Genomic DNA, 27,326 nt, shown 5'->3' with positions numbered 1-27,326 from the left:
TTTAAGAGATAAATAGATTCGTTTTTCTTTCCATCGCCCACTCTATGCTTACTAAAACCCAGGGAAACAATCCCATGTTCGGGAAGCGCCCGGGGACATCCCATCTTATTTTATGCTACTTTTGTTAATTCTTGGCTAGTGAGGGAATTAAGTTTTCACAACAATTAAGAAGCCGCTGGGCCATTTTCCACATCCACGGGATGGATGGCTGGGGAGTGAAGAGGCTCTGAGAAACACAGAAGTGTCCGCATTTTAACACAAACCCCACATGGCCTCGTAACGCCTCCCATCCTGGGCCTTTGCAGGGACTGACTGGCCAGGGTTGACTCCAGTCTTCAAAATGTTTGTCTTGCAGTATTTTGTCCATTTTAATTAAATTAAAATTTAAATTAATTTTTATTTACAAATTATAATGAAGTCTTTGAGTTAAGCTTGTGGCCCCGGTGCGCTGTCCGCTCTAGGAAAGCGTCTGCTTTTCCTGTGTTATTCTCCCTCACACTCCCTGCCCTTCGGTTTCTAAATGACAATCTCTTCTTTCCCAATAACCACCGAGAAGGCAACTCCTCTGCAGCACTGGCCCCGCGGCCGTCCCGCCTCTCCCTGAGCGCCCGCCTCGCCAGCAGCCCGGCACCTTCCCCACGGAGCCCCCTCTCCACAGGGCACAGGTCCCTCACAGGCTGCACAGAATTCCCAGCACCACGTCCCCCCACAGCTCTGTTTTTGTCCGTGCAATTTTCATTTTAAAAATCACGGGAACTGTGCGTCACTCCCCTGTCACTTTACAAAGCAGTCTGTTTCTTTAGATACTGAAGCTCCCCGGGGCTGGTGGCATCTCGCACACCCTTGACAGAAGGCGGTGGGCAGCAGGTGGCACAGCCCGCAGTCCAGCGTGGTACAGGGCTGTAGAGATGGCAGCCGGGCAGTTGGACAGAACGAGAGAGGGCAGCGACCATGCCCAGCAGTGAGCGTGGACCAGGAGGCCTGACGGGAGGAGGAGAGGCTGCAGAAACTTGTGCTCTGGCCCAGGACCCAGTGGCGGGAAGGACCCCACCTGGCCCTGCCATGAAGACCCCCACTTTGGGTGGGTGGGGGGTGGAGGTCAAAGAAGCAGAGAGAGGACCGTGCAGGAGGTTTGCAGCATTTTTGGCATGTGAAGAAGCTAGCAGAATGTGGGAGCCTCAAAAGTAAGAAGACAGTTGGGGAGAGAGCCCTCCCAGCTTCTGTGAGGTGCTGGGAGCTGCGGGGACGTAGGGGCAGGTGGCCCCCTGAGCAGCCCTTGAGATAGCAAGGGTCCTCAGCTGGAGGAGGCCAGATCAGAGGTCCAGGGAGCCCCGTGGTCCCGCATCTGTAGTGACGTGGATGGGGCACCATTGGTGGGAGGCGTGAGTGCCAGGTGAGGCAGCTCCCCACCGGACCCCATTGATACACTGCATCGTTCAGTACTCATGGTAGCACTGTGTGCATCTCTCTGTATATCTCCATCCTGGTCTCTGAAACAGAACAAAAACAGCAGCCCTCTCACAGTGCTGATGACACGTGGGCTCCCCATGTCCTCACAAAGGGGGTGGACAAGTGGGGCCCGGAGCTCTGCGTGGTAACATAACCATCTTCCCTCAAAACCTTGCAGGACTGACCAAATGAGAGAGGCAGATAATCACGTGAGAGGATCAAATGTACGTCTCACACCCGGGGAAAATGGTGGGGCCGCTGGGCTGCACATGGTCAGTCAAGGTTCATCTCAAGCAGGCATCGCTGGCATCCTGGGTGGACGACTCCCTGTTGGGGGGCCGCCTGCACATAGGAGGGTGTTTAGCAGCACCCAGGCCTCTACCCACAAGATGCCAGTAGCCTCCTACAAGTTGTGACAACGAAAATGTCCCCAGACATCACAAAGAGCCCCCAGGGCAGTGGCCCCGAGCTGAGCACCACGGGAGGAAGGAGCGCCAAAGAGGCCCCTTGTGTTTAAAGCAAATGACAGAGCAACTGGAACATTCCTACAGTTCTGATGGGAAAGTGAAAAGCTGTAGCCACTCTGCCAGGCATGTTCTTATAAAGTTAAACATACGCCAACCATGTGACCATCATCCTAGAGAGATGAAAACCTACGTCCACTCAAAACCTATCCACGAAGGTTCTTAGCAGCTTTATTTGTGGAAAACCACAAGCTGGAAACGATCCACATGTCCTGACACAAGTCAACAGCTACCCAAACAGTGGCATATCTGCACCGTGGAGCACCCCTCAGCCATCAGAGGAACCACCAAGTGCTGGACACCCGACGAACCTCAGAGTCACTGTGCTGAGCGAGAGTCGCAGCCTCAGAGGTTACTGGCTGATCCAACTTACTTGACACTCTAGAAAAGACACTAATGATGGAAAAGAGACAGTTGTTCCCAGGGTTAGGGGTGACGTGTGGGGTGGCCAACCTGCCTTGGCTGCCCTGGAACTTTCCGCGTTTTAATGCTGGAAGTGCCACATCCCAGGAAAACTAGGACAGTTGGTCACCATTGGTGAGACTCGAGGGCCGGCATGAGGCTGTCTGAAGATAACGGAATTGTTCTATATCCTGGTTATAGTGGGGATCATATGAATCCACACCTGTGTTAAAATTCATAGAACTGCATACCAAAAGGGACAAAAACCTAATTTTATTGTATGATAATTTTTAAAACAAAAATGCACATACAGAATCTCTCCCAGGGTGAAAGCTGGGGTGGAGTGCGAGTCTTCAGATCTTCGTGGCTTCCCATGGAGGGTGGAGAGAAGAGAAGGGAAAAACGGCCCCCTTTGTAGAGACCAGCCTGCCTCTGAGTCCTGGCTGTGCTCTCAGATGTCACAGGACCAACTGACCCTCCACCTCCCTTATTCACGCCGCCTGCTGTCACAAGCCCCAATTCCCACGGCTTGCAAACGACCTCGCCTCACCCCTATTCTGACGCCTGGACGCATTCTCCAAGAGCACCCACCCGGGACGGGTCTCGGCTGTGGGCATGAAGATCTCCGAGGCTGGTAGCATCCATCTCCACTCTTTTGTCTTTAACTAGGAAACAGCTACAGAGAGAGGTTACGTGGCTCACTCAAGGTCGTCCACCGATGCTGGGTCCTTTCTCAGCACACTGCCACTGGAGCTGCACACAATTTTTAAAAGAATTTTTGTTGGCTGCAGAGGTAGCAGAGGTCACGATGGGCCGTGAGATGGATTGGAAGGTGGCCTTTGGACTCTGTGTCTTAGAACCAGGGCATCAGGATCTCGTTGCTTGTCAGCTACTAATTTTGGAGAAAGTCAGGGATGTCTGACCCTAGGACGGCATCGTCTCCTGCCTGGAAGGTGAGTCTCTGCCAACAGAATAATACATTAAAGACACTGTGCCAGGCAGTCACAATCAGCAAAGGAAAGTCTGCTTGTGATTATGTGGCACCGTGAAGAATCTGAATGAAGGACTCTGTGCACGCTGGGCAGTAGGTATCCCCCACGTCCTTCAGAATTGAGCATGGAGCAAGGATTTGGTGTCAAGGACCCAACAGCATGCAGCTAGAATGGGCCGAGATGCAGGGGGAGATGGGGACAGAAGCAGGGCACCCTGTAGCCATCGGCTCCTCGGCATGAGCTGAAAGCAGTTTCCCCAGAAGCGAGAGGATGTGCCCTGCATCGCCCTCTGCGTCCTCATCTGTGCCCTTAATCTACTAATGGGGAGCTTGGTTTCCTTCCAGGGAGAGAATTGTCGCGAGCACCTGTCCTGAGGTGGCAGGGCTCCGGAGGCATTTCAGTCACCTGCGTGGCCCGGGCGATCCCAGCTTCTCCCCGATGGCGGGGTGGAGGCCTCGGAAGATTCACCCTCCTGGCACTTCAGGGAAGTTGTAAAAGAAGATGAAATTCTCCAGGGTGGTTATGTGGTCCCTTCTGAGGGGCTGGGCTCAAGTCCACGCACGACAGGTGTTTAAACACTGCAGGTCCCTTGCCCCATCCCCCTACCAAACTCTGCTGAGAGCCTTCCAGAGTCCACCTCTGGAGACAGAGTTCCCATCACCTGCAAGCAGGAGGCCGGAAGCTACGAGCGAAAGTGAAGGAATTTAGAGTCAGATCTCCGAGACTCAAGGCTGCTTCAGCCCCGACCTTGGATAAGGCAGCCCTTCAGCCTGTGAGAAAGCAAGAGGAGGAACACCTTGGAGTTACCCCGGAGCTGGAGCAGAGGCCGGTGAAAGAACGCCTTTCAAACAGCACCATCCGAATGGATGACGATGGTGGAGGGGGACGAGGAGGCGGAAGTGCTGATGGGGGCAGCGCAGCAAAAGCAGGAGGAGAGAGAGGGAGAATCTTGCAGCCCAAACTAGAAGTGATAACCCCAAGTTCAAATCCTGGCCGGCGGTGGGGGGGCGAGATAACGTGCGTGGAATAGTCCATAGACCCCGAGTCTCAGTTTCCTCAAGTTAGAAATGGAAATACACAAGCAGGATTAAGACCAAATGAGATGGAACACGTTATCCTAACAGCCTATTGCTACGCCCCACTGAAGCACGTTAGAAGTTTCAAATCCGGGGCAAGGACAGCACCCACATGGGATGCGCTGTGGGCCCCACGAGAATGCAGTGGGCCTCACGAACCCGCTTCCAAACTATCTATCAATTGGCAGCCTTCCGCAAGGACCTGCCCAGAGCATCACAACGGTCGCTCGCTTTGGTCTGAGAGCGGAGGCCAGCTGTCCACCCAGAGCAGGCTGCACATTCTCTGGGACAGGGAGCAGCTCCTGCATTTTCCCTGCGGTGCATATGCTCTTCAGCACCGTAACTTTCATTTCTCCTAATAAAAAAAGATCCATCCACCCTCAGTTTCAGTCTGGAAATACAAACTGTGATTAAACTGAGAAAAATCACATTTCACGATTTATTCATGGTCGCCAGTCCCTCCTTCCCACCGATTGTGGCGCTGAGCAGAGCACTCCCCTCTTAAGGTAGAAAACCTCGCAGCAGCTACATAATGCCGAACTATGCAAATGTGGCCAAGCTGTAATTGCTGTGAGAACCGGAACGCTGAATTTTATGACTTTTGTGCATTTGAATTTTCTACCATAATGTTGCATTAACGAAGGGCGTCTTTTTTTGCATTGAATTTATACCTAATGTGATTCCATTTTGCATTCTTTACATATGCAGATGAGGTAGCTATAACGTTCCTGATGCAAAAACTGTTTTTGCTAAATCATATCAAAATGTTTCATGGATCACACCAAAAAGTGTTGATATATGGAAATTGCTCTTTTTCAAAAACTGTCCTTAAAATCCAAACGGTATGTTTTGAATTTCTTTTCTCTAAACCACACCCTCCCCAGTATTTGTGGAGAATTAGAGAAAATATATAATATGTTAATGCCATGTTGCCACGGCCCAGGAGCAGGGCAACCAGAAGAAAGCTCATCTTAACTACCGTCGAAATGAAAGAAGATAGTTCAGGGCTGGGGAGTTACCTGGCAGATGAGGCAGCAAAAGCTAACATTTAGAAGGCCAGAAATGTTTCCTCACCTCACTCCTGAGTAAGGGAGTAAGTGAGCAACACCTGTCTCAATTAATTACACGAGATTTATATTTCTTATATACAAAAGAACGTCTACATAGCTTGGACTTACGTTATATATATTTTTTAATGGGATCAAGACAAAACCGAAGGCGTGAATGAAAGAATTGTCAAGTGCTGCAGCCTATGAGAGGTCTGTGGTTCCAGGGGGATATGCGTCTGAAGGGCAACCCTGGTGGGGATAAAAGCCTGGGAATATTGTCTATTTTCACATAATAGTTTTCCGAATTCTTTAGGCAGATTGAAAACCGCAACAAAATCTGCTGTGTCGTGAGAATGAACTGTTTTAGGTCTTATGCAAAGAATAATTAAAATGAATGTGAGCACAATTACACAGACTAATGTAATTAGAAGGAGGTACAGTAGCCAGATATCAAAGAAATGTTCTGAGCGCCTCCCGGAAGAGCCAGGTGGAGTGTGGAACAATGCCCCTAAAAGACTGGGTGGCCTTCTCGGCAATTAATTGAGTTGCGTGGAGGAGGGAAAGCTTGAAAAGCTGAGTGAGGCTGGGCAGTTAACGAACGGGGAGAATGTTAAAGAGACACACACACACACAAAAGCGAGCTCTCTCCAATTGACAAAATTCTTTCAGATCGGAGCAGGAACCGGCCAGAGGCGAGCTATTTTTCTTCCCAATTTGAAGAAAAAGTGTAAACAAACGATGCAAATGTACTGATTACAAGTATTCTCGGGGGCCTTGCACATCCAGCCACAATGGTGCTAATCTGTCGCAGGGCTGGTGACCACACGCCGGGGTCTGCCTTTCTGAGGTGAATCTGCACGCTTCCTGCCCCAGAACATTCCTGACGGCTCACGGCTGGGCGCTCTGAGAAAGTACACACGCCAGGCAACCAGAGGGACGTCCAGGGTCTCAACCTCCTGCCTTGGGGTGATTTGTAATTATTTTTTTAAAGTAGAAAACATTAACAAGCCGCTGGCTTTCACATCCGTTAACAAATTCTGGCACAGTCCCACAAGTCAGACTGTCTCCCGATGCTGGCGAGACTCAGCTCACGCCAACGGCCGCTGCAAAGATGTTTTCCTTTTCTCTGGCTTCCTGCTGGGGAGGAAAGGGGACCGCTGAGGAATCTGACACGAAACTATTTAATAATGCTGCTGCAACGGTGTGTTTTCCAGTTCAATCATCTTACCCTAATAGAATAATATACCTTGATTTTTCATCAACGTTAAGTGTTTTTTTTAATATATATAATGGTATTTGGATGACATTTATTTAATAGATTCAAACAGTCATCTGGATATCTCTGTGATTGATTCGGTCCTCCCTAACGTCGTGAATGGATGGTGGGTCTGCTCCAGAGGGCTGAGAGGTGGGAACTCTACACGCGAGCCTGCTGGCTGGAGCTGCACCCATCGCCCGGGGCTCGGGGAAAACCCAAAGAACACTGGAAAGGTGCTTCTGCTCCGAATGTGTATCTGGCAGCCACGACTCGAACGTTTATTATTGTCCTAATTTATTGCTTTCACTCTTTCATTAATAATTTAATGTTCAGGAAGAAAACAAGCTCTTCAAAGCAGGAAAAAAATCCATTCAAAGCTAAATAAACTATATATTTTTTGTCAGAGTTAAATGTCTTTGTGTTTTGAAATGCCAGTTCTGTCACGCAGACTTAATTAAAGCCACTGGATTTAGAGAAAAGGAAGTTTTGTTGGCGAGCTAACCTCTCCACGCTCTGTCAATTTGAACAGAGTCGAAAATTACCTCCGAATGACTGCGAACATGTGTACATAGTATCATATTTTGAACCTAATTGTGTTTTGCTCTCACACAGAAGTAGATGTGTTTGTTTACAGAGATTTAATCAATGACAAGGGTCCCTCTCTCGATACAGCTCAAATACATACCTTGAAAACAAACTGTCACTGCAGCGTTTCTAAAGTTACAACTCCGAGCCTCGGCATACCAGAGTCCTCGGCATTCGGAAATTGCCATTTTGACTTAATTATCAACCCTTTGCTTTTTGAATGGAATCATTCAAGATATTGTGATAGACACATACAAAACAATTTTTCCTCTGCCAACAGAACCTACAGTGATGCAAGTTAGAAACTGCATTCATCACGGTTGAGACCCAAAGGCGAGTGTTGGGGTTTGTGGGTGAGGTTCGCAGGTAAACGCATGCCATCATCACTTGGCTTCTGGACCCATCCTAAGGACAGTATTCACACTTCCGTCGTACGGAGCCCTGAGGGATGCTGAGGTTCTGATCCTCCACACAAGCTCCGGCTGTTGGGTTGCAGAGTTGCGTCCCCTCCACCCTAACCTTTCCTGGGCTCCCACCATCATGCTCCCACCTGAGAAGGTGTCCCTGTTGCCTCATATCCCTCCATCTGACCTTTGATCTAGAGGGCTCACTCAAAATTTGATTCCAAATGATTAGTGTTCTCTTGGGCAAAATCTACCTGTTCTGCTGTCAAAGATGGCCAAACAAATGCTCAACTTCCTACACCCCATTTCAGTAGCATGATCGCAACACCAGAAGGGGAGGAAGGAGGGGAGGAAGGGAGAAGTCTCGTCTAGGCTGGAGAAGATACAGAGCTAAGAGGAAAGAGCACTGAGGCGGAGAACCCTTTGGGGAGGTAAAAATCAGATATTCTGTGAGAACATAGAAGCAAAATGCTGAATATGATCTGCAAGAAATACACGATATGAATTACGTCGAACTGAAGCATTTCGCATGTCCTTCCCTCCACGGACATATAGACACGGATTCTAACTGCTGATTCAGAGTGGGATGAAAAAAGTTTGCCCAGTGTTTTGAGAAAGTGTGCAATTGTTTCTGATTGCAGGATTAGAGGGGTGGAGCCGAGCGGGAGGGAGGGTGCGTGTAGGGGTAACAAATTCCTTAAAATTATACTCTTCTGTTTACACTGTTTTTAAAAACAATTTCGACTTATGCTCTTAGTAGAAGCATTCATAATCTCCAAGATGAGTAAATAAACATTACTATTTCTCCTTCGGTATAACCCGATTTTAAACCACCCCATCTTTATAAATTTGACTAATTGACGAGGATAAAGCACACAACAGCGTTTGCAATATGCTAAAGCTCTATAGAATTTACTGTTTCTTATCCTAATAAAACTACTTTGAAAACTAAACAGCAAATGTCTTTTATTTGAACCCAAATTGTTTTAAATAAGTTCTCATATCATTTTTTCAAAACTTACACAGCAAAAGTTTTTAATGCATTATTTTACTTCTAACGACTTAGTGTTTAAAAACTGAGTTATGCCATTAGACTCAAAGAGCACATCATTCTCTTAAAGGTAACGTGCTCTTTTGCCTTATTATAATAAACACCAATGTTTTTACAACTGCAACAGTTCCCGCCGCATTAGCATATTTTGGCTGAGGTATTGTTTCCCTCTGACCTGTATAATAAGTGTCACATTAGCAAGACAACAAATCAAACGTTTGTTAATTTCCCTCGCTTTCCCACACAGCTGGTGGTGTTATCGTGTCACCAGATTTTAATTAATATGATAAGTAACACTTGCAAGACAACAGTGGATTTTTCCCCCTCTGTGTGCGTGAAGGGCTATACGCCTCCTCTGTGTGTGTGTGCGCGCGCGCCTGCCCACACGTGTGTGCGGATGGGGGAAGGGGAGGAAACCAAGATATTCACAAGGGCCTTTCACTACAAATTAGTCACTAAAAACATTCACAGCCCCACACAATGCTATTTCAAATACAACTTTCCTTACACCATTTCCTTCTGCTCTTCCGGATCAAAGACGACCATGCACCAACACACAATAAAAAAATCATAAAAACGTATAATAAAATGCACCAATTTTCATACCTTGGGTAGTTGTGTGTTTAAGGTTTAGCATTTAAGAGAGATGCAATAGTGCTGTCTTCGGAGAGAGGCTTACTTTTAATTTCTCCAGCCTCCACGTGAATAGTAACAAACACATTCTGACTTACAGGCGACCATTGTGTTTTCCGGGTTCTTGGGTGAGTCAAAAGTGCCATCTATGTGCAAAAGCTGGAAATGCAGCTGGAGCCAGAATGGCAGATCCCGCCACCACTCCAGCCATCAGCGCCTCCAACATTGCTAAGGACAGACCCAGAACCAAGGGTCTGCTGGCATGGGAAGAAAAACTACCTCCTGAAAATCCATAAAATGAAATGCATCCCTGTGATGCTTGTCCTGTGGGATATTTTACAATGTTAGTGCCAACATTTTATCTAAAACTGTCTCAATGCATTTTTCAGTAAAAACAAAGGCAGTATCTGATTCCAAATAAACAGTATAATGTAAAACATTACTTGAGAGTGAATACATTTTACCTTTAGATTTAAAAAAAGATTCACTTAATATTTCTTTTAAATGACACAGTAGGAATTAACGAAACACCAACAGTAGAAAGCCTTAAACCGTTTCCGGAGAGAACATGCCAACAAGGAAAGTGGTGTTCAAAACTAGGGCTCTCTCTAATGCTTTTTGATTTTGAATATTTTAAAGAGAAAGGAAACCTCTTTCTCCTGGGAATGGAAAGCAGAAGACCCTTTTAAAAAGTTGATATTCTTCCAAACCTCCTTACTGTTATTTAACTTAACGTTTTGCCTTTTGTTGTAAAATACAAGATTTGCCCCAATGAATAACAAACTCTAATATTCCACCTACATAAAATTAAGCCCCAGAGTAGAATGGCACCCACATGCCTAGAAACGTCTTTCTCTGTAACCAGGACTAAGCACAGTAGCAATTTCCACTCATGTAGGAGGTTTGTTGAGATGCAAGGCCACCACATCCAATTACTAATGGTGCGATGGCATCGTGCACAGCCTCTCCCCTAAAGCTGCCGAGCGAAAATGTGGGTTTGCAGAGAAGCAGACCTATTGCCTTCAACTAATTGTGTAAAAATAGGCTCAAATTTTACGTCAACTTGTAGACTGGGGTAGCAGTTCTGAGAGTAAGCCTGGCAGCTTGACACTGCTTCCTGTACGGGCGTGCACACGCAGACTATGCCAGTCAACGTGCACCAGAGTGGGCGCAGAAACACTGCACCAGGGGCCAATCTGTCAGAGACGAACTCCGGGATAACTCACCTACGAATTCAGGAACAAATGAAGGTCCTGAGGACTCCTGCCAGGCCGGGGGCAGAATCAGCAAATCGTCGGGAACCAGAAGCGGAGACCCCAGGCACCCCCACACTGAAGAACCCTCCTCCCGTGTCCTTTGCCGCCTTTGCTGGGAGCATCCTTCTGAAAGGATGTCCAGAGGTCCTCTCCTCTTGGGAGAGAAGGCAGCAGAGCCAAAGGCAGACGGACACAGCTGTGCCCCTCACTGCCACTGGGCAAGTGTGACCTCCACAGGTCCACAGGGATCTGCAGAGGCCCTTTGGTCCACCCCCAACTCACCAAGGGAGAGCCGTCTAGACAGCTAGCTCAGGCACAGGATAGAGAGCCCCCAGAACTCGCCGGAAGCATCACATTGTCCGCCTGCCTGTCTTCTGGCTTGGGTCTTCTCTGCCTACACTTTGAAGCCCTGCTAAGGAAGGCTTAGGGACAGAAGTGGGAGGGCTTCCAGTGGGTGGGCTAGTGTTCATTCTTCCCCGAGAGAAACACTGGCCCAAGACGACTGCTGAGTGACCCCCCAAAACAACTGGAACTTTTGTAAGTAGGAGCCTGGTGCCCAAGGAGCAAAGGAAATGACCATGACCAGAAGGAGACCGGGAGTCAGGATGCCTGCAAGACCTCAGGAAACAACCCATCAGCAAAGGCAGCCCAACTTGAAGGAGAAGCCGCTAGGAGCTTCAATCAGGTTTCCAAATTAAAAATCAGGAAAATACACGTTTTATTCTGAACAAATAGGGGCAGAAGAGAGCTGTGTGGACAACGAGCTGAAGAACTAACCTGCAGTTGATGGGGGCAAACAGGGACAGCTGCGTAGAAACATCACGCAGTGGCGGGTCCAGGGCCCACTGCTGCGAGGGTTTAAATCAGAAAGGGGAGGAGCAGGGGGAGAGGGGCAGGGGGCAGCAGGGGAGGGGGAAGGAAGGACGAGAAACAAAACGAAGGGAGGAAGAAGAAAGGAGGAGGAAGGAAGGCAGGAAAGAGGGAGGGAGAGAGGAAGGCATCTCATACACGAGAGCTGGAAACTGACAGACTCTGGCCAAAGTAGCAGAGTGTAAAATAATAAGATAAGCCTGTTTATCACAAGAAAAACAAAATCCATAACTAAACGTGGTGACGAATGTTAACTAGACTTATTGTGACGATCGTTTTGCAATATATACAAATATATAATTATTATGTTGCACACCTAAAACTAATATAATATCATATGTCAATTGTACCTCAATTAAAAAAAGATAAACCTGTTTATCCTCAAAGAAGGATGTGGAACCTATAAAACACCCCACACGCTCACCTATGACCCCAAAGTAACACCCCCCAACACACACACACACACACACACACACACACCCACACACACTATGGAATCATCCTGAGTCCTAGAAAATCAAGTGGTTTAATTGTCCTCGGCAGTGAGCGTCAGTCCGGTGATTACCACCAAGCTGCTCTGTGCCAGGGCTCTGTCCTGTGCCGGGAAGGTGGCCAAGAGCTCACCGCAGACTCCCATGCTCCCCGGGGGGTGCGGCTGCAGAAACCAACCTTGACTTCGAGGACACGGGATGGCACAGCCATAATGATGCTTAAATTAAAGTAGGACTCTGTCAGATATGACACATGACTAAGAAAGAAACGTGCAGCCGGCTGTAATTGTAGCGTGCCACGGATGGCAAGATGCATCTGACGTTAAGGCTGTTAAATGTGAAAAACATCTACTTAGAATAAATGAAGTATGAGAGCAAATATTTGGGGGTCAAATAGAAGTGAGATGCATTGCTCTAATCAGATATGTTAAGATTGGAGAGAATTCAAAGAAAAATTTAAAAGCCCTTGTGACATCTTACCAATTCACTTTCTATAGATTTGGAAGGTAACTACAAAAACTAAAATCTAATTTTTAAAAATCTCTCAGTCCATAAAGCAAATTTTAAGGTTCATCCTAAGGTTTGAATTTACGGTCCTATTGTCTCTAGAGAAAGGCCAGGAGGACAGTGGGCATCAGCAGGTGTGGCTGTGAGAGGCCAGGAGGACAGTGGGCACCAGCAGGTCATGGGCTGGTGACCCTGGCGGACCCCACCACCATGCCCTACCTACATCATATGTGAAGAGAGGAGCTGGAATGGCGGGGAGAAAGGATGGATGAGTACTAACACGTGCAATAAAGGCCACTCCACAGATTTGAATGCACTACAGTTTTCCAGGGACAAAGACAACAAGAAAGGAGGAAAAAGAAGGTGGAAGCTGAAGCCCTTTCCGGGTCCCAGGAACCTCCACACCCGGCATGGGCACAGGGGCTGCTTTGGGAAGACGGCCCTCTCCTGGGAAGCCAGCCGGAAGACTGCGTCATGAAGCACTCAAGACCCTTGATGAATCATGCGAGCTAGTAAATGATGCAGGAAAATTGTGTTCTTGGTTAGGAGTTGGTTTATTGGGTTTTTTGGTTAAACTCCTGCAGAATTTTACTTGTGATGCAACAGTCGCTTTGCCGTGAATAGGGCTCTTTGTCATTTGTTAGCTGACCCATTTAGCAGTCACAAAAATCAAAAAGGAATTGATTTTGATGATCTACCATGCAACTGAAGGGGACCCAAACCTCGGATGAACAGAACACCAGGTCCCACGCTGGCGTGCGGTCGACTCTGTGCCTGCTCAGGTGTCCACGGCCCTTAACAAGAGAAGAGACACAAAGCCACACCCCTCTTACACGCATGGCCTTGGGCTTACGGTGTGGTCTTCTAGGGGGCACTGCTCTTATTTTCTGTTGAGAGTTATGTTTTTAAGTCCCCCCAACCCTGAGCACTATTTATCAAATGTCCAGGCAAGAAGCGGAGAGAGAGGGAGGGGAGGATGAGAAACGGGAGGCAGAGAGCAGTTTCTGACGTTTAACCCCAAACACCATTCATCCATAAGTAGTGGATACTAATCAGCAAAGAACCCAGCAGCCTCCCTATTTAAGCATTCTTGTTCTCATTAACAGGCCTAGCATTATTCATTGCCCAAACCATTCAGTGCAGCTCAGGAGCACCAGAAAAAAGGACCTATACCTCTTGCATTATGCAACTCGCTTCTGCTAATTTTAGTGATTACACCGGCAGTGGACATATCATTAATCTCACTTCTGGTGCCTAGTTTATTTCAAACAAATAGGAGGCGCATGATTATCCTGGGGACTCAAGAAATGCATGCCTTCCTCGGGCTGCACTGCCAGGAACGTCTCCGGGAGGAAGATGGCAGCCCTGCCCATGAACCCACAGTTAATCACTTCAAGCTGCTGTCTGTCTATGCCCACCAACAGCACCTTGCATGGACCTGGCGGCTTAATTTTGCACACATCAGCTGGGAGTTACATTTTATACAGACACGCTCACGAATTTCTGCTCACTTCTGGAAAAACATCACCAAGGTATACAGAAATACATATATAGGAGTCTGTGTAAAGATCAGTTGTCAAAGTGGTTTGCAAAGTATAAATGGGTCATGTGAGATCCTGGAAATAAAGTCACTGCTCATTATTAGGCCACAGAGGGAACCATACCCAGGCACAGAGCTTGCTTCTCAGCACACACAGAATCCTTGGAGAGCACTTTGGAACCGTGAGAGAGAGGTGGTCTCTCTACATCCATTCTCCATGGATCTGCCCTAGAGAAGAAGCCGGGGCGGCACATTCAAAGTGTGTGAGGAAGAGGAGAAAATGTTCTAGTGAGATGACCATGCCCTCCAACAGGCCTTCAGCATCGGGCAGGATCACAGACATTTATGATCCTGCTTAGGAGGGACATAGGTGTGCAACTGCCTCCAGACACCGCGCAGCCCGCCCCACTGCTGCTGCTTCAGCATCGGCACCCTCCCGTGTTGGGCGTTGGGAGAGCAGGTGTGGCTGTGGGGGCGAAGGGCATAGGCAGAAGCCCTGACTGGGGTAAGTCACACTCAGCCTCAGTGTCCTCATCTGTAAAATGGAGAGATTACAAAATTTATAGACTTCTGGGAACTGTATACAAAAATTGGATAGAACCTTGTTCAAGGTCTCAACCAGCAATGCTTGAATTGCACAGAGGAAAAGAGAATTACAATTTAACGATATTCTGAGAAAATCTCCATAGAATATTATTTCCTCTTCATTTGTTTTCAATCACCCATCCACCCATTTATCCATCAATCCACTCATTAATCTATCCACCTCCATCCATCCATCCACCCTCTCATCTGCCCATTCATCAATCCACCCATTCATTCACTCACCCACCCACCCATCTATCCATGCATCCCCCCATCCATCTTCCCGCCCACCAATTCACCCATCTGTCCATCACCTATCTATCCACCCACTCACCCACTCGCCCGTCCATCCCCCATCCATTGATCAAGCATTTCCTGAACAGCTCCCAAGTACCAGGCCCCATGCTCCGTACTGGGATATGCTAGCAAGCAAAGCGGATAGAGTTTACCATTCAGTGGGAGGTCCAGAAAGTAACCAAATTCACATAACAAATGCAGAGCTACAGCTGTGATGTGCTCACCAAAGGGAAGGAACGGGACAAAGTGAAGGCACACAGCGATGGCCATGTCAGGCCCAATCCGAGGAGACGCCTCAGAGGTAGAGGCTGGGGCTGAGGGGGATGGAAGGATGGGGTTGATTGGAAAAACGGTGAGAGGGAGAAAGGGAGGTTTGAGAAACGGAAAGGAATCCTGTGTGAGCTGCCGCCTCATTTTGCTGTGGTTGCCAGGACAGTATCACAGACTGGTGGCTTAAAGCATCAGACGTTTACTCCCTCGCAGTTCCGAGATCAAGCGCCGCAGGGCTGGCACCCCCCGAGGGCTCCAGGCAGGCCTTGCTGGCCTCTCTGCCAGCTCCCAGTGACACCACAATCCTTGACATCCTTGGCTTGGACCACCTGAATGTACCACTCTGGGTTCCGCCTCCATCGTCACGTGGAGCTCTCTCAGCGAGTCTCTGTGTCCATAGTTCCCTCTTCTTATAAGGACACCAGTCACTGTATATGGGCCTCCCCAATCCAGTACGACCCATCGCAGCTTGATTATGTCTACAAAGACCCTATTTCCAAATAAGGTCACATTCGTAGGTTCCAGGGGTTGGGACTTCAACATATCTTTCTAGGGGACACAATTCAACCCATAACAGCTGGAGAGTGAAGGTGAGCATAGCAAGAGATGAAGAGAGGCGGGGGCAGGATGAAGACCCCACAGGCCTGGCAGGCCTGGACAGGGGTTTGGGAAGAGATGGCATGTCTGGGGATGCCAAGAGCGGCTTCTGAGAACTTGCTGGTGTAAGTGTTTCTTGAGCACCTATGTGTGACAGGCACTGGGCCAAAGGCTGGTCAGCAAAGCAGATGACAGTCCCTGCGGCAACTTAGGAGTCCAAGGGGAGAGACATGCTAATGTGGAGGGGACCGCATGGTGGTCCTGGGAGGGGAAGAGCATGCTTGGGAGGTGAAAAGGGAAGGACGCGCTTGGAATCGAGGACCAGGAAAGGCGTGTCAAGGCTGCCTCTGGAGCTCCGGCCCGTGCATGTGGCGGACAGTGGAGGTGTTCACCCCACGTCCTGCCCTCGCTGGTACCACCGCTGCCCAAGCCTTTTCTGATGTGCTGGAATTCTGATGGTTCCCTATAAGATGCAATATTTACATCATCGTACCCTATGTCTGTAAACTAATATCCACTCTCATTTGTGTGTAGCATTTCCCTAACTTGATTCCATACACATAGATATTGACTGCATTCACTCGTGCACCATTCCTTCTGGTTTTCTGAGCCCAGTACAATGTTTAGGTGTGTGCTAGGTAGTGAATAGTATTTTTCTCCCAAATGTGGCTAAATATCCATTACAGACTTGCACAGGTGAATAAATAACTGGACAGTCACACCCCAGGGAAAAATAAATTCACATTCAAGAGATTTCACCTCTGACTGGAGGTTATTTCGAGGCTGCTAAATTTTGCCTTTGTAATATTCTAGAACTCCATGTGGCACACTCGAACCTGGATGATTAGCACTGATGACAGGGAGCCCTGTGGTGAACTGCTATGCCCTATGCACTGAATGCGTCCCCCCAGAATTCATAGGTTAAAACCTAACTCCCAATGCGATGGGATGAGTGGGAGGAGCATTTAGGAGGTGATCAGGTCATGAGGGATGTGCCCTGGTGAACGGGGTCAGTGCCTTTATAAAAGAGACTCCAGAGACCTCCCTCGCCCCTTCTGCCCTGTGAGGACACAGCGACAGGAGGGCTGTCTAGGCATTGGGCCCTCACCAGACAGCAAAGCTGCAGGCACCTTGATCTTGGACTTCCAGCCTCCAGAACTGTGAGAGATAAATTTCTGCAAGAAATAAAATACCCAGTTCGTGGTATTTTGTTATAGGAATCTAAACAGACTAAGACATACACTCATCAGGATTACGTGTGAGGGTGAAGGAAACGGTTTGGGAGAAACTTGAAGAGTCCCCCCGGGGCAAAGTAGATGAATTTTGGTCTATGGATTTTGTCACTTTACTTTATTTGAAGCCCCTTCTGCTCATTTTATTCTGGAACAATGCTCCAGACAGTGGAGGTTGTTGAGTAAGTGCTCTCCAGATAAGGGAGGGAGGGTAGACTGAGTTATTGGTCCCAACTCTGCAGCCCGTCAGCATCCGAATCCTCCATGGCCTCTCCGGGGGTGAAGGTCACCGGGTCCCTCCCTTGATGCTACGCCTAGCACATTGCCTGCTTTGCTAACTGCATGGCCGGTTCCAAGCCCAGACTTTAAGAGGCCGCTCAAGTTTCCACGTGTTCTTTTACGCCTCTGCCACTGTGACAAGAGGAACATGCCCGGCTCACCCATCACTCAGGGAGCATGGAGGTGAGGCCCAGGCGACGTGCAGACCTGCTGGGAGGAGCAGATCTCTTTGCCAGGCCCGGCCAACAGCAGCCCACCCAGCCGGCCAGCACGTCTGTGGAAGCGAGGGGCTGCAGTCGATGCCGCTGAATTAGGTGCAATTTGTTAAGCAGCATTTTCACGGTAACAGCTAACAACACAAGGATGATACTATATTATTAAAACACATATTTGTGTGCTTCATTACTCTGAAACAAATATCTTGAAGAATATAATCCAACAGGCTATAATCTACCCCATCCCATTGGCCCACAATTCAGGCCCAGAGAATGTTTCGACATACAAAATTATTATAGTCAGAGGGAAGTTGTTTCTAATTAAAAGCATCTTCGTCAGCTCAGGGACGTTCCTCCCCTGCCTGATTCCAGATTCCAGCACACGGTAGGTGCTTAACAACATTTCTTCAGTAAAAAGACTCTAATTCCTCCCTCTCAATTCTCAACACTAACTCTCTGGGCTCGTCGCTTACCTTGCCCCAAAAGGAAGGCACCTAAATCCCCCAACATTTTAGAAGGCTCTGCTTGTTTTCCCAATTCCTTCTAATCACTCTTTCTACCAAGTACCAAATCAGACAGAACTAAGAACATTTTCCATTTTAGAAAATCCCAATGTAAACATTGAACACCAGGCTTCTTTCAGTTTTTCAAACTCACTGAGGTCTTTCCCTCTTCAGGCTTGTGAGGATGCTATTCCGTCCGCCTGGAATGCCCTCTCTGCTCTCTACGGACCCAGTTCCTCCTCTTCCTCGAGTCTCAGTTAAGACATCACCTCCCGGGGATGTCTCCCGACCACTCAACCCAAGGAAGCCTTCCCAGAGTTCTTTCTCAGCACCCAGGTCTTCCTAGCCCTCAGCACGATTCCGAGTGATTATTTTGTGTTTAGTGTTTGTTTTGCATCTGTCCTGCCTACAAACCCCACCCAGGGTACAAGCTCCAGGGGAACCAGGACAACGTCTCTTTGACCCTGCTGTCCACCACTCAGATGCACTGGGTACAGTTGAGCAGGTTGTTTACAGCGCAGGGACACCCACTCAGGGAGACGATGGGGCTGAAATCCAGCTGGAGCTCTGCTCACCCAGACACCCACCCTGCCCCAATGGGACTGGGTCCACAGAGAAATGAGGTCTGTTCTAATCCACATGGCAGGCGCTCTTGGGGCTGGTGGCAGCCCTGCCCCATTTACACCAGCCCCACACAGGGTCTGATGCACGGTGGACCCTCAGTTGTGATGGAAAGGAAGCTTCCTTGCACCCACCCAGCTGGGATAAGCAGATGCTCTGTCCCATCATGCTGCCCCCCAAACCTGGCAGTTATTGCCCGCCTCTGCCATGACACCCACACTCACACCTCCCCCTCAATAACTTGTCATAATCATGCCAGAACCGGTCACTTTCCCCATAAATAAAACAAAACAGTTTTGGGTTATCTTTTCACTCACATGTATCTTGTCTCTGCAGTGAGATTGTAAGCCCCCTAAAGCAAGGCCTGCATCCACAGTCTTTGTAATCTCTATTTCACCATGTTCAGTAGAATGGCAGTAAAACTTGTTCTGGGCCTCCCCCACCCAGTTTAAAAAGCTCTGAAGTGACTGTGCAGGCACAGGGAGAGTAAGAAAAGCTACGACACACAGGTCTGGAGTCCTTAGAAAGGTCCATGTGTGAACCTGGCACACCCGCTGGTCATCTGGGCCTCCCTGAGCCTCAGTTTCCTCATTTTCAAATTAGAATTTGAGTGTCATTCCTCAAAGGGTGGTTGCATGAGCTTAAAAAAAGTAAAGGGAATCAGGTAGAGAAGCTGGCACGTAGCTTGAGGAAACCTCTGCTGTTGCAACTGTGTTTGGGGGGGGCATGTCAGCACTCGTGGGCTGGGCAGTGAGCATCCACCACAAAGTGGCTTAGTGGCAGGTCCCAAACCAACCATGGACACTTGCTCTCACCATTTCCCCTGAACCCGAATTTTTGGTGACAGGAGGTGGGAGGCAAGGAATCCTGTGCCTGAATCTTGACCAGGGTAGGGCATAAGGTGGTTTGGGTAAGACTAGGATCTTTTACTCTTAGTAGAATTTAGAGTGGGACCTCAAACCTCAGTGGGCATTCCAGCCACCTGGGTCACTGATTAGAAAGGGAGATGCTGGACAGGACCAAGATGGTGGCATAGGTGGACTCTGAACTCACCTCCTCCCATGGACACAATGAATTTACAACTACTCTTGGAAAAATTACCCCTAAGAGAGAACTAAAAGCTGGATAAAAAGAACCCCTACAACAAGGGATGGTGCTGACTGAGGTGGAAGAGGCAGAAATTCCCTTCTGGAGAGAAAAAAGCCACCTTCAGGCCACAGTGCTTCCCAAGCAGCAAGCAGCAATGCTAAGATACAAAGCCTTCCCTGAAGGAGTTGGGGATCTGAGCGGGGGAGCTGTACCACAATAAGCAGCTTTTGGACTCAGCACAACCAAGGTGAGTGTCATAATGTCTGGATTTGCTGCCTATTAACTACAACGGGAATACCCCCAGAAAAGCTATTGTACATAAGGGGAAAAAAGCCCGCTCTTAAATGGCCCAGGCACAAATTCCTCTGTTTAGGAAAGCAACACAAAATCACCAGAAAGAAAGATGCACAGTCCTTCGGTGAAAAGAGACTCACATGATAGGCTCCGGGTGCATCTCAGTGAGAGGTGAGACCTCCCCAGGGACTGAGCCATTGGCAACAGACATTATTGTGCTGACACACACACAGGCAGAGGCCATTGGAGTTCCTCCCCTGGCCTGTTAGCACAGGGGTCTGCCCCACTCTCTAGAGCATTTAATCCAGCTCAGCCAGGGCAGGAAGCCCACCCTAGGGACTGGCCCCACCCAACAGCAAGCCCTCAGGCAACTTGTGGGCCTGCATAGGCTGTGAGCCTGGAACCTCTGCAGCTGGGTAAGTGGATCTACCTCTGTGGGGCAGGGCACACAAGAGGAGTGGGCCTGCATTGGCAGAGCGTGTGGGGTCCCTAAGTAGGCAATTGGGTCCACTTCAGTGGGTCAGGGCACACACAGGGCAAGACTGTGTTGATGGTGTGGGTGGCCCTGTGTGTGGTGGGGCTTGTTAGCTGCAACAGACTTGTATTTCTCAAACAGCCATACAGAGAATCTGCCCCACCTCCCAAAGCCTGAAACAATCAGGTGCTCCCATGCTTGAGGCCAGCTGTAATCCTGAGACAGTTGACAACAGCTTTGCAGTTCAGAGACCTAAAGCAATTGTAAGCCCCTGAGCCTAGCAACCAGCCACACTAGGGGCCTACTCACTTAACAGAAAAACTGCAACAGGAATAGACTATTAGATATTGAAGCCAACTGTGCTGGGCATCTCCACACCCAATAAAGTGACTGAAGGGTCCACAGCAGCCATGCACAGCTGAGCATTACAACCTAGCCTAGCCTAGCCTCCCTGGGCACCTGCAGCAAGAGCAACCCTGCCCAACAGAAAGACACATGTAGCCCACACAGGGGACACTCCTGGAACATTTGGAACTGGTGATGAGAGGGAAGCACATTGTGGGGCCTCATGAGGCATCTCTTACATAAGCCTACCTCTCCAGGATCAGGAGTCATAGATGACCTACCTAATACATAGATACAAGAGCAGAGAAAGAGGCAAAATGAGGAGACAAAGGAATACAGTCCAAGTAAGGAAACAGGACAAAACCCCAGAAAAAGAACTAAACAAAAGAGAGATAAAAAATCTACCTGACAAAGAGTAGGCTTTGACTGATCTTGAGAGAAGACTGGATGAACTCAGTTAGAAGTTCAACAAAGAACTGGAAAACATATAAAAGAACCAATCAGAAATGAAGACACAATACTGGAAGTGAAACCTTTGGGAAGAAACCTGAAGAGGAATTCAATAGCAGAGTAGATGATACAGAAGAATGTATAAGCAACCTGGATGAAAGACTAGAGGAAATCACCCAAGCTGAGCAGATGAAAGAAAAAAGAATTAAAAAGAATAAGGACAGTCTAAGGGAACTCTGGGACAACATCAAGCACATTGACATCCATATTATAGGAGTCCCAGATGGAGAAGAGAGAGACAAAGGTACAGATAATCTATTCAAAGAAATAGTAGCTGAAAACTTTCCTAACCTAAGGAAGGAAAGAGACATCCAGGTACAGGAAGCACAGAGAGCACCAAGATAAACCCAAAGAGGCCCACACCAAGACACATTATAATTAAAATGTCAAGAATTAAAGATAAAGAGAGAATTCTAAAGGCCACAAGAAAAAGGCAAGAAATTACATACAAGGGAAACCATATAAAGTTATCAGCTAACTGCTAAGCAGAAACCTTACAGGCTAGAAGGGAGTGGCACAATATATTTAAAGTGCTAAAAGGAGAAAAGCCTACAGCCAAGAATACTCTACCCAGCAAGGTGATCATTCAGAATGGAAGGAGAGATAAAGAGTTCCCAGACAAGCAAAAACTAAAGGAGCTTATCAACAAGAAGCCAGCCTTACAAAAACGTTAGAGGGACTTATTTAAGTGGAAAAGAGAAGACCACAAATAGGAATAAGAAAATTATCCAAAAAGAATTTTTTTAAAGTAACAAAATCACTAGTAAAGGCAAATATACAGTAAAGGTAGCAGATCCATCACCTATGAAGATAATGTGAAGGTCAAAAGATAAAAGTACTAAAATTATCTATTTCCATGAGGGTAATGGATACACATGCACAAAAAAAGAGGTTAGCTATGATATCAAAAATATAAAATGTGGGGGGAGGGGAGTAAAAGAGTAAAGCTTTTAGCGAGAGGTCAAACTAAAGAGACCATCAACTTAATATAGCTTACTATATACATAATTTATTATATATGAACCTCATGGTAATCACAAACCAGAAACCTATAATAAATACAGAAAAAATTAAGAGAAAGGAACCCAAACATAATACTAAAGAATGCCATCAAACCACAAGAGAGGAGAGCAAGATAAGAAGAAAGGAACAGAGAAGAATTACTAAAACATCCAGAAAAAAGTAACAAATGGCATTAAGTACATTCTTATCCATTGCTACTTTAAATGTCAATGGACTAAAGCTCCAATCAAAGGGCAGAGGGTAGCCGATTGGATAAAAAAAAATAAGACCCATATATATGCTGCATACAAGAGAGACACTTCAGACCTAAAGACACTCACAAACTGAAAATGAAGGGACAGAAAAAGATACTCCATGCAAATGACAGAGAAAAGAAAGCTGGGGTAGCACTACTTATATCAGACAAAAGAGACTTTAAAACAAAAACTGTTACAAGAGACGAAGCACACTACAAAATGACAAAGGAAACAATCCAACAAGAGGATATAACACTTGTCAACATCTGTGCACCCAACATAGGAGCACCTAAATATATAAAGCAGTTATTAGCAGACATAAAAGGAGAAATAGATAGCAACACAATAATAGCAGGGGACTTTAACTCCACCTACACCAATGGATAGATGACCCAAACAGAAGATCAATAAGGAAACATTGGTTTTAAATGACACATTAGACCAGATGGACTTAGTAGATATATACAGAACATTCCATCCAAAAACCGCTGAATACACATTCTTTTCAAATGCACATGGAACATTCTCCAGGATAGATCACATATTACACCACAAAACAAGTCTCAATAAATTTAAGAAATTGAACTTATACCAACCATCTTTTCTGACCACAACAGTATGAAACTAGAAGTCAACTACAGGAAGAAATAGGAAAAGCCAAAAATCTGTGGAGATTAAACAAAAATGCTACTGAACAATGATTGGGTCAATGAAGAAATTAAAATAGAAATTAAAAAAAAAAAAAACCTGGAGACAAATGAAAACACAACATGCCAAAATTTATGGGATACAGCAAAAGCAGTACTAAGAGGGAAGTTTCTAGCAATACAGGCCTACCTCAACAAACAAGAAAAATGTCACATAAGCAATCTAAGAGTACACCTAAAGTAATTGGAAAAGGACAAACCAAGCCCAAAACCAGTAGAAGGAAGGAAATAATAACAATTAGAGCAGGAATAAATGAAATAGAGACTAAAAGAAACAAGAGAAAAACATCAATGAAACTAAGAGCTGGTTCTTTGAAAAGATAAACAAAATTGACAAACTTTTAGCTAGACACACCAGAAAAAAAGAGAAAGGGCTCAAATAAATAAAATCAGAAATAAAAGAGGAGAAATTACAACAGACACCTCAGAAATAAAAATAAAAGTCCAGGACCGACAGCTTCCCTGGTGAATTCTACCAAACATTCAAAGAAAACTTAATACCTATACTTTTCAAACTCTTCCAAAAAATTGAAAAGGACGGAAACTTCCTAGTTCCTTCTATGAAGGCAACATCACCCTGATACCAAAATCAGACAAGGATAAGCAAAAAGAAGAAAACTACAGGCCAATATCCCTGATGAACATCGATGCAAAAATCCTCAAGAAAATACTACCAAATTGAATACAACAATACATTAAAAAGATCATACACCATGATCAAGTGGGATTTATTCCAGGGATGCAGGGATGGTTCAACATCTGCAAATCAATCAACGTGATCCACCACATTAACAAAATGAAGAATAAAAATCACATGATCATCTCAATAGATACAGAGAAAGCATTTGACAAGATACAGCATCCATTTATGATAAAAACTCTGAATAAAATGGAGACAGAAGGAAAGTACCTCAACATAATAAAGGCCATATATGACAAAGCCACAGCAATGTCGTTCTCATGGGAAAAATGAAAGCTATTCCCCTAAGAACAGGAACCAGACAGGGATGTCCACTATCATCACTCTTATTTAACATAGTATTGGAAGTCCTAGCCAGAGCAATCAGGTAAGAAAAAGAAATAAAAGGGATCCAAATTGGAATGGAAGAAGTGAAACTGTCACTATTTGCAAATGACATGATTTTATATATAGTAAAGCCTAAAGAATCCACCAAAAAACTTTTAGGAATAATAAATGAATATGGTAAAGTTGCAGGATACAAAATAAACATACAATAATCAGTTATGTTTCTATACACTAACCACGAAGTAGAAGAAAGAGAAATTAAGAACACAATCCCATTTACAATTGCAACAAAAAGAATAAAATATCTAGGAATATACTTAACCAAAGAGGTGAAAGACCTATACACTGAAAACTATAAAACATTGTTGAAAGAAATTGGAGAAGACACAAAGAAATGGAAAGATATTCCCTGCTCTTGGATTGGAAGAATTAACATTCTTAAAATGTCCATACTTCCTAAAGCAATCTACAGATTCAGTGCAATCCCCATCAAAGTTCCAATGACATTTTTCACAGAAATAAAGAATTCTAAAATTTATGTGGAACAAGGAAAGACCTTGAATAGACAAAGGAATCCTGAGAAAAAAGAACAAAGCTATAGTAACCGAAACACTACGGGACTGGGACAAGAACAGTCACACAGATCAAGGGAACAGATCGAGACCCCAGAAATAAATCCACACATCTATGGAGAGCTAATTGTTGACAAGGGAGCCAAGAACATACAATAGAGACAAGAAAGTCTCCTCAATAAATGATGTTGGGAAAACTGGACAGCTACATGCAAAAGAATGAAAGTGACCATTATCTTATACCATACAGAAAAATTAACTCAAAATGGATTAAAATCTCGAAAGTAAGACCGGAAACCAGGAAACGTCTAGAAGAAAACAGAGGCAGTACGCTCTTCGACATCAGTCTTAGCAGCATATTTTCAAGTACCATGTCTGACTGGGCAAGAGAAACAACAGAAAAAATAAACAAATGGGAATACATCAAACCAAAAGCCTTCTGCACAGCAAAGGAAACCATCAACAAAACGAAAAGACAACCTAACAACTGGGAGAAGATATTTGCAAACCATATATCAGATAAGGGGTTAGTATCAAAAATATATAAGGAACTCATACATCTCAACAACAAAAAAACTAACAACCCATTTAAAAAATGGGCAAAAGATCTGAACAGACATTTCACCAAAGAAGATATACACATGGCCAACAGGCACATGAAAAGATGTTCAACATCACTAACTATCAGGGAAATGCAAATCAAAACGACAATGAGATATCACCCCACACCCATCAGAATGGCTATAATTAACAAGACAGGAAACAACAAGTGTTGGAGAGGGTGTGGAGAGAAGGGAACCCTCGTACACTGCTGGTGGGAGTGCAAACTGGTGCAGCCACTATGGAAAGCAGTATGGAGTATCCTCAGAAAATTAAGAATAGAACTACCATACGATCCAGCTATTCCACTGCTGAGTATTTATCAAAAGAACATGAAAACACGAATGCGTAAAGACACATGCACCCCTATGTTCACTGCAGCATTATTCACAGTAGCCGAGACTTGGAAGCAACCTAGGTGCCCATAAAGGGACAAATGGATAAAGAAGATGTGGTATATATACACAATGGACTACTATCAGCCATAAGAAACGACAAAATCTGGTCATTTGTGACAACACGGATGGACCTTGAGGGTATTATGCTAAGCAAAATTAGTCAGAGGGAGAAAGTCAAATACCATATGATCTCACTCATAAATAGAAGATAAAAACAAACAAACACACAGAGACAAAGATTGGATTGGTGGCTACCAAAGGGGAAGGGGGCAGGGAGGGCTGTGAAAGGGTGGTTAGGCTCATGTGTGTCGTGATGGACTGTAATTAGTCTATGGGGATGAACATGTTGTAATCTACACAGAAATCAAAATATAACAATACACCTGAAATTTATATAATGTTATAAACCAATGTTACCGTAATGAAAAAAAAAAAGAAAGGCAGATGCTGGCCTCTCTCCAATCCATCCTCTCGGAATCTGACCGGTTTCCTGACTGATGCCATGTAGTGAACTGCCGAAACCCTTTGGTCCTAAAGGAGACACTCACCCCAGAGCAAAATGCCCTTGCTTAGGACAAAGCCGAGTCACAAGGGGGACCCTTCCTGCAGACCCTCCTTTGTCCTGGAATGTGTAATGCTGGTTTCAAGTGCAAACACGAAACGTGATCCTTTGCACACTCCTCACAGCACGCGGGCCGTGCGAGGCGCTGGAACACCGTCAGCTGAGAACTGGGCAGTGTGAGTGAGAACACACTTTAACTTAGTGGAGGATGCACATGGGATGAAGAGCCGACAAAACGTGGGCTCACTGCCTGCCGGGCTGGAATGTGTGTATCCATCGTCATTAAACCGGCTTTTGGAAATTCCCACACTGACTCTACCAGATCCCAGCTTATGATGTGGCGTCTTTCCAGGGCCCCTAACCATAGGCGTACTCGCACGGGCACTTTCACGGCCTCCAGGGTCGGCTCGGCCCAACCATCTCCACGCCACCTAATTGTCTGTCTTCCTGCATCCAGAGCGGCTCTGAAGGAGGCTCTCGGCCCGGAGACGCATGTTAAGAAACCGTGTTGCCAGTTGTTCCTGTAATTCCCAAAGAGAGCAGGCCGGGCGGCATTCGCTCCCGCTGTCCTGGCCGCACGGAGCCGCCGCTGCCCGACAGCCGCCCGAGCTTTCCAAAGCCCCGAGTCAAGGAAACAGAAGAGACTTTTCTTGAGGAGATGACGTGGGCAGCACGAACGCTCGGGCCCAGGCTGTCAAAGCTGAGGGTCCCAGTGAACTCAGGCGCTCCCAGAGAGGGCCCCTGCAGCTGTGGGGCTGCCGTGACAGCAGGGCTGCGAGTTACAAATGGCCACATCGACAGC

The sequence above is a fragment of the Equus asinus genome, chromosome 11 (assembly GCF_041296235.1).
Source record: "Equus asinus isolate D_3611 breed Donkey chromosome 11, EquAss-T2T_v2, whole genome shotgun sequence".
NCBI classification, from domain to species: domain Eukaryota; kingdom Metazoa; phylum Chordata; class Mammalia; order Perissodactyla; family Equidae; genus Equus; species Equus asinus.
This window is presented reverse-complemented; position numbering follows the sequence as displayed.